We start from the raw sequence: 7,528 nt of genomic DNA, 5'->3' as shown, positions 1-7,528 counted from the left end.
CCCCCCCCCCCCCCCCCCCCATCTGCCATCTCAATTAATGCATGTGTGTGTAGTTCAGTTAATAATGAAGTATGAAACACTATAATTTCCCATTGTGGGATTAATGAATGGGATTATTATTATTACTACTATTTTACACAAGTAGTGATCCACATGCAATAATTATATTTATTATAATAAGTTAACAATTATTTGCAGAATATTTTCTCAATCATTAATCCCTTGGTCTATAAAATGTCAGGAAATAGTGACACGTTCCCTAACTCCAATGTGCTTCGTTAAAATTGTTTCTTTCATCCGACCAACAGTCCAAACAGATTCTGTTTTCTATCATATTTGTAAAAAAAAGCCTACCTGTATGAAAAGTAGAGTTAAGTAGCGGTTTACAAGCCATTTGAATATCTAATTCTTGTGTTACTTGTATTTTGATGTTACCTAGACATTAAGACCCCTAGTTGACATTTTACCCCCCCCCCCCCCCCCCCCCCCCCCCCCCCCCCCCCCCCCGCCTCCCCCTCCACACCCGAAAAAAACAGATGGAAAAAGTGAAAACAAAAGGCTAATGAAGAAGTTAATGTCATCCTCATCACAGCTTAATGCAGATGTATTGAGACATCCAGCAGCTGGTCTTTTAATTAGCAGGTGTAACTCATTATAATTGCTTGCTGTTGTGGAACGTGTCATATTTACTGGGAGTATTTGACAAATATCAGGAGGGATATTATGCTAATATTACTCTGATCTCAAGCTATCAAGTGTATTTATTTAAAAACAAAGGTTGTTTCTTCACACTGTGAGCTAAATAGAGTTGAAGCCATAAAAGCCTTCGGCCAGCTGCTCTGACAGACCAGGGGTCGATGCACAGCGTGGATAAGTGGAGCCAAAACATCTGGATCGCCCCCTGGTGGCCGGCTGCGGTAGATGTCATAAATCCCGCCCTGTCCACGTTGGCGGAAAGGACCAAATAAAAACAGAAAATACACGTCAAATACTTCAGTTTAGGTAGTTCTGATCACACTGATGTTTTTTCAATGGGGGGGGGGGGAAATCACCAGACGCCTCTTGATGCGATATCATCACAATACTTATGCCATAATACGATATTATTGTGACTTTTAAACATATATTGCGATTTTTAACCTTTTTCCAACTTCTGATTTTTCCCAATTTCAAATGACGTCCCCGAAAGGAAAAATCTTTCATCTAAAAAGAAACATTTCTCTGTTTGTTCATATCACGTCAATGTTATTGCTCAAAATGGGCCGAACGGACCAACACATATCTAATATATTATAAAATATCAATACTTGGCGCCTGTGTATCAATACAGTATTGCCACTTAAAAATATATATTTTTTTTTTACACTTCATGTGTTTAGTTTTCTGGTAGTAGGGGGGTGGCAGTAGCTCAGTCCATAGGGAGTTGGGTTGGGAACCGGAGGGTCACTGGTTCAAATCCCCATATGGACCCAAAAAGTTGGGAGCGTGGATTGGTGGCTGGAGAGATGCCAGTTCACCTCCTGGGCACTGCCAGGTGCTCTTGAGCCAGGCACCGTACCCCCCCGACCGCTCAGGGCGCTGGTTCAGCTGGCAGCCCACTCACTCTGACATCTCTCCATGTATAGGTCCTGAGCATGTGTGTGTATTTCAGGCCTGCGTGTGAGTACTAACAAAAAGTGTGTACACAGAGTGTAGTGCAGTAATTTCCCCATTGGGGACTAATAAACAAATTATCTTATCTTAATTATCTTAGTTTTGTTTGGATGATTATGAGTCAGTTAATGTTTAAAAACGGGGTGAAACGTCATGATTGACAGTTGGCATTGACTCGTGATTGGTCGGACGGGTGAATGGGCGGGACTTTGAAACCTCTGCTCCACCATCTGTTCAGTACTGCGCAGACTCTGGCTCCAAAATTACAAGATGGTGTCCCCCGTATTCAGAATATATTTGGCTTCACCTTTGTACCGTGGGAGGCAGTGGTGACGCACCGTCCATCTCTACACACAGTCTGTGGGACTGATGCTCATTGCCTAGTTGTGTGTTTTTTTTTGCCCCTCAGAAGTCCTGGTGTCCACATACTTGTGGCCTTGTAGGTTATCAGATAACAGCAGATTAGGTGAATGTTGCAGACCCGTATCAGGCCGTCCATCACGGCTCTCGTGTTAAATGTTAAGTGACTGTGCGGCGTTATCAGGTTCAGGTGCTCCTCAATCCATCTTATCCTTGTCACAGCCGGTACCACGACAACACAGAGGGACACCGGCGAATGAAAGTGTGTTTTTTTTGTGCGATTCCATCAGCGAAGCTGTTTGTCTTTTACACGGTGGCCTTATAACCTTGACGGGCAAAATGACGGGCGTTTGAGAGGGAGAATGCGAGAGACATAACAGATGAGGTACACCTGTAGATTAGCATAGAAAGAGGCAGAGTAGAAAAGATGGAGGGGAAGAGAAACGAGAGCCTGACAGGTTATAACTGTGTTATAACTGTGTTGACACTCTGATTCGATCAAAAACACAACCTTTGCTCGGTGTAAAAGGGGAAGTAGTGGGTGGAAGAAGTACTCCGATGCTTTATTTAAGTAAATAGAATAGTAGAAATACTCTTGGTTGAAGGAGACTGAGGCACCTAAGAGGGGGGTGATTTAAAAGCCTTTAACATCTTGGCTATGGCTACTAAGTCCTTAAAACATGCCAAATACCATTTAGAAATACCATTGTCTGAAAATAGGATTATCAATCCCCCTACTGAGTTGATACAGAAAGCATATCTGTTAGCCAGGAGTAGGCCTGCACGATTAATCATCATAAAATCACAATTTCAATTCACCTTATTCACGATTTAATGTTTAAATGACTTAGATTTAAATAAAAGAAAATACGTATAATCTCTCATATCATTTTACGAGCCAACTGCATCAAAAACGCTTCTACTTTCTTGACTTTTAAACATAGACTGTATAAAATAGGTGTCATTGAAGCCTCTGTTTACAGGCGTGTGGTGATGAGTAATGAGCTATAGGTGCCCAAAAAAATTATCCATGTTTGGTATTTCCAATTTGTTTTGTTTTGTTTTGTCATGGTCGAAAAAATCGTGGCAGAGAATCGTGATATCAAATCAAAGCAAAAGAAAATTGTGATTAATATTTTCCCTGAGTCGTGCAGGCCTAGCCTGCAGATAACACCGTGGAGAACGGGCATGTTGAGTGAATGAGGAAAAGAAAGGATAGATTTAGTTTTTATAGCATAGTTAGCAGATACATACACATTGTAAATCCTATTCCTTGTTTTGTTTGACTGTAATTATCTTTAATGGGGGGTGAGAAGATGCATATTATTCTCATGCAACATTAAATATATTTGATATTTACACAAAATGGCTCTAATTGGCCAACATTTGATATTTAATCCAGGTATGTGCCGTGTGTGTGTGTTTGCAGAAGACAGGAAGTGAGACTTTTAGGTGTCTGTGTTTGATTGCAGCTGAGAGTGAAGAGTAATTGCTGTAGATTTAACGCAGATGCCTCACACTTTACTTTGAGCCCAACTCCACGTACACACCGCAGCCTTTCATCAGCGAACAGCTGACCCAGCGGCGCTGAGGGGCCTTTACTCCGCATAGTGAGGCTGTAGTTTCAGCATTAAACACAGAAGCAGAGAGACGTACGCAGCATGATGAAGAGCTTTCCCAACATATCATAAATCTATTCATGATAAATAAAGCCTGCATGCTTGTTGCACTAAGCAACCTGTCCCTTCATCCGTTAAATATAACTAATCTTGTGTACCAAATTCCAAATTCCTCATGAACAGACCGAAACGGACTCTGCAGATTGTTGTTACTGTTAAATATATAGATGACGCACACAGCAATTTAACAGTTTCTATGTCTGAAAGGGTCCAGTCAGTCGCCCTCTTTTAAGTGCAAAGTGCTTTTGGTACTATTATGACACACACACTCTGCCTCAATACTAATGTTGCTGAGTGATCGATTGAGACACACACACACACACACACACACACACACACACACTTATTAACCCCGACCACCACCCGAGCATGCAGTAGATGTCAATTATGTGTTTCAAAGGTGTAGAGATGATGAATAAATAAGGAGAACAAAACAGGAAACACACCTTTCTACATCAGTTTTTTTCCCCATTGCTAAAACACCATTTTGCAAACTAGGTTGGTTTTATCAAAATACTTAACACAATTCACAAAACTACACACTCAAACTGCAAAATACCTCAGATATCCTGCCCAATGAAGCACTGCAACCCAAACTTCACATAGCATTATTTCTAACCAGCTGCACACTGTTGGGCATAATGAAAAGCTCTCTCCTCTTTAGTTCGCTTTGCCGTAACGGTAAAATAGTAGAAGATTCTTCAGATTTTTCACATGTACAAGTATTTGCAGATACACACACACACACACACACATGCTGTTGAAACATTATTTTTTTTTTATCAGGTTTTAAGTCAGTGCAACATATGCACAGCAGAAATAAGATAAAAGCAATTCTTAAAATGAATAAACTAACACCAGAATTTTTATGCTATTCCCTGGCATACACACACACACACACACACACACACACACACACACACACACACACACACACAATGATTGAGGAAAGTAAAGATACCTGTCACCCCTATTAACCCTTTTTAGGCACTTTTAAATACATTACTGTAATCTTTCTTTACAGAAAACATGTTGAAAATGATTTTATTTTGAAAAACATATGGATTTGTAAAGTAATGCTTAATAGGGGTAGTAGGGTGTTTCTGAGAGCAAATACCTTTTCTTTAATGGATGTGGCTGTTTATGCAGATATGCAGATTTCGAGAGGCTTCAGGATCTGGCTCCAAAGATGCTTTGTTATATTAAAGAAGCATATTGCAACGGGAGGGGATAAAAACAGGGAACATGATTTATTTCTCATGATTTATTTCTTTAACAATCAGGATGTAAAAGTAAAAACTCAAGGCAAAAGCAGCACTGCCGGCCAAGCGTGATTATTTGGTTAGTTGGAGGTAGAGGTCTTCAGGGGCCAATATTTAGGATCTGATCTACAATGAAGCCGTGGGAATCTTATCTACACCCATTGGACTTGATTTTCAAAAAAAGACCCCCAAGGGTGCTCAGACCGGATCCAAAACACACCAGATAGAAAACCAACAACATGTACATGTGTTGTATATAAGTTATAGATAAACTTGTATTTTAATGTCTGCTTAATGCTTCTTCTAAAACAACTTCATGGGGAAAATCTGCCCTCTACAATAGAAATCCAGTTTGTACAACCTTGGTCATCGTTGAGTGTTTCTACCACATCACAACAACGTTGGCCATTGTGTCTTAAAGCCCATTGAAGTCCATGAAGCAGTTTGTTTTTATCAACATAAAACCTTTTAAAATATCCAAGCACGTCTTCCTTGACATGTGCTGCATGCTGGGAAAGACTCACAAGGTTGTCAGAAGCCGAACAATAAGGAAAACACTGATGGTTGTAATGATGGTCATAAAAACCATGATGGCCACCGGAGCAGCTGATTGAGATGCTCAGATAGAGGTGGAGAGGAACACTGTACCAGGGAGAAAGAGAGAGAGAGATGGAGAAAGATGGGTGTAGGAGGAGGTGTAAAGGGAGGCTGATAAGAAAATGGGGGAGAAGCAGGAGGAAGATGAAGAAACCAGGCAATCAGAGAGAGAGAGACACAGGAGGAGGAGAGGGTGGGGGTAGGTTACTTTGTAGATTTAATTGCAGTGCAGTTGAGGTGTGTGTGTGTGTGTGTGTGTGTGTGTGTGTGTGTGTGTGTGTGTGTGTGTGTGTGTGTGTGTGTGTGTGTGTGTGTGTGTGTGTGTGTGTGTGTGTGTGTGTGTGTGTGTGTGTGTGTGTGTGTGTGTGTGTGTGTGTGTGTGTGTGTGTGGACTCTCCAATATCCCCTAGCCAGACATTAGGTACCGGGTTCCATTCATCACTGTCAGGTCTGGAGCTCCGGTGGGGGGGCCCTGGACGTCCAGGCCGGGTTGGAGCTCCTCTCCCGGCTCTCGGTGGCGTTTTGAGGGTAGCGGAGGTCATCGATTGGGAAGATACACTTAATACTTCTAGCAGGATCTCTTAACTTAACACATCACAGCTGCACCGACTGTCCACTACTTCGATGTGTGACCAAATACCTGCAAAACTAACTGGCGTTGTTATTTTGAGAATGTTAGCATGCTAATGTTAGCATTTATCAGAAACCCACAGAGATGCATGTATACTGTGTGTATACATACATATTATTTACATAAATAATAATAATATATGTACAGTAAATGTATGTGTGTGTATGTATATATATTCTTGTTCAGATTTATGCCGTTTCAGATTAGCACTCTACTCGACTGATGGACATCATGTCGTTGGGTTTGTGATAACATGTCTATGTAGATTATCAGTCAAACACATCAGGAGATTTAGAAAAACATGATTTGAACTCCAGGTCCACTTCTGCTGGGTTCAGAGTACCCGACATCAGCCAAATTATAACAATAATAATAATATAATTCAGCCGGACCGAGACGTACTCTACCTCAGTAGAAGTAAACGGCTCCATTTCTTTGGAAATTGCTCCCATATAATCAAATAGTCAAATAATCAATTAGTTGATCAAATAGTATTTAAAAAAATGGATCTGGTTTGAGCGATCGATTCGAAGATGTCCCTTTGGGAAATTTTGGATGAGACTTTTTCCACAGTCAAAATATTGAATTGATCTGAACAGGTAACTGAAAATGATCCTCATGGTGGTTTAAAGGCCTTTAAAGGTGCGTTTCAGTCGTCCGTCTCCAATGCGTCTGATACACATTCGCTTTTTTATGCTTTAATTCTATTTTCTTCCATTTTTGCGTAGCTACAGTGGTTGTGTATTGGTCCTTGACGTGGGAGACCTTCTCTCAATACTGGGCCTGAACCCATGTCTTGTTTATCATATTTAGTCTTCTATTAGTCTTTATATGCAAACTCAGTCTGTTCTCACTGCGGCCATAACTCTCAGTCATTATGCTTCTGATGAAGGAAGGAAGGGAGTTAAAAGACTGACTCAGGGGCCTGACTCAGCACCTCGGCCCGCTCTGTGTGCACCAGGATGTAAATGTGCTCAGTCTTCTGGTCCTTCTTGGTTTGGTAAAGAGCAGAGAGACCTTCTCCCTGGAGTAATGGATCCACCGTTCGTAGGCTGGTGTCCGTCTGTAGGATGCTCGTCATGAGACAGTATATCATATACTGTAGTCATTACACAACTATATAATCAATGCTGACTTTTTATCTTTATTTTCATCGTCTATCTCGTATATTGTATCGTTATCGTTGGTTTTAAAAGAGAAAATTAAAAAGTGATGAAGGCGAGATGAAAGGAAATGCAGCGCTCTGCCTGCCTTCACACGCATGTAGGCCCGAGCTGAAATAGAGCAGCACTAATGGTGTGTGTGTGTGTGTGTGTGTGTGTGTGTGTGTGTGTGTGTGTGTGTGT

General features: G+C 41.2%; 1 protein-coding gene across 4 annotated transcripts in view; it reads left to right on the top strand.

Moving 5' to 3' along the window:
- msra (methionine sulfoxide reductase A) overlaps window positions 1-7,528 on the top strand; it is a 32,558-nt gene that overhangs the window by 3,565 nt on the left and 21,465 nt on the right. The window lies entirely within an intron of this gene.

The sequence above is a fragment of the Etheostoma cragini genome, chromosome 18 (assembly GCF_013103735.1).
Source record: "Etheostoma cragini isolate CJK2018 chromosome 18, CSU_Ecrag_1.0, whole genome shotgun sequence".
Lineage (NCBI taxonomy): Eukaryota > Metazoa > Chordata > Actinopteri > Perciformes > Percidae > Etheostoma > Etheostoma cragini.
The sequence above is the reverse complement of the archived record's forward strand: the minus strand, read 5'-3'. Positions and strand labels throughout refer to the sequence as shown.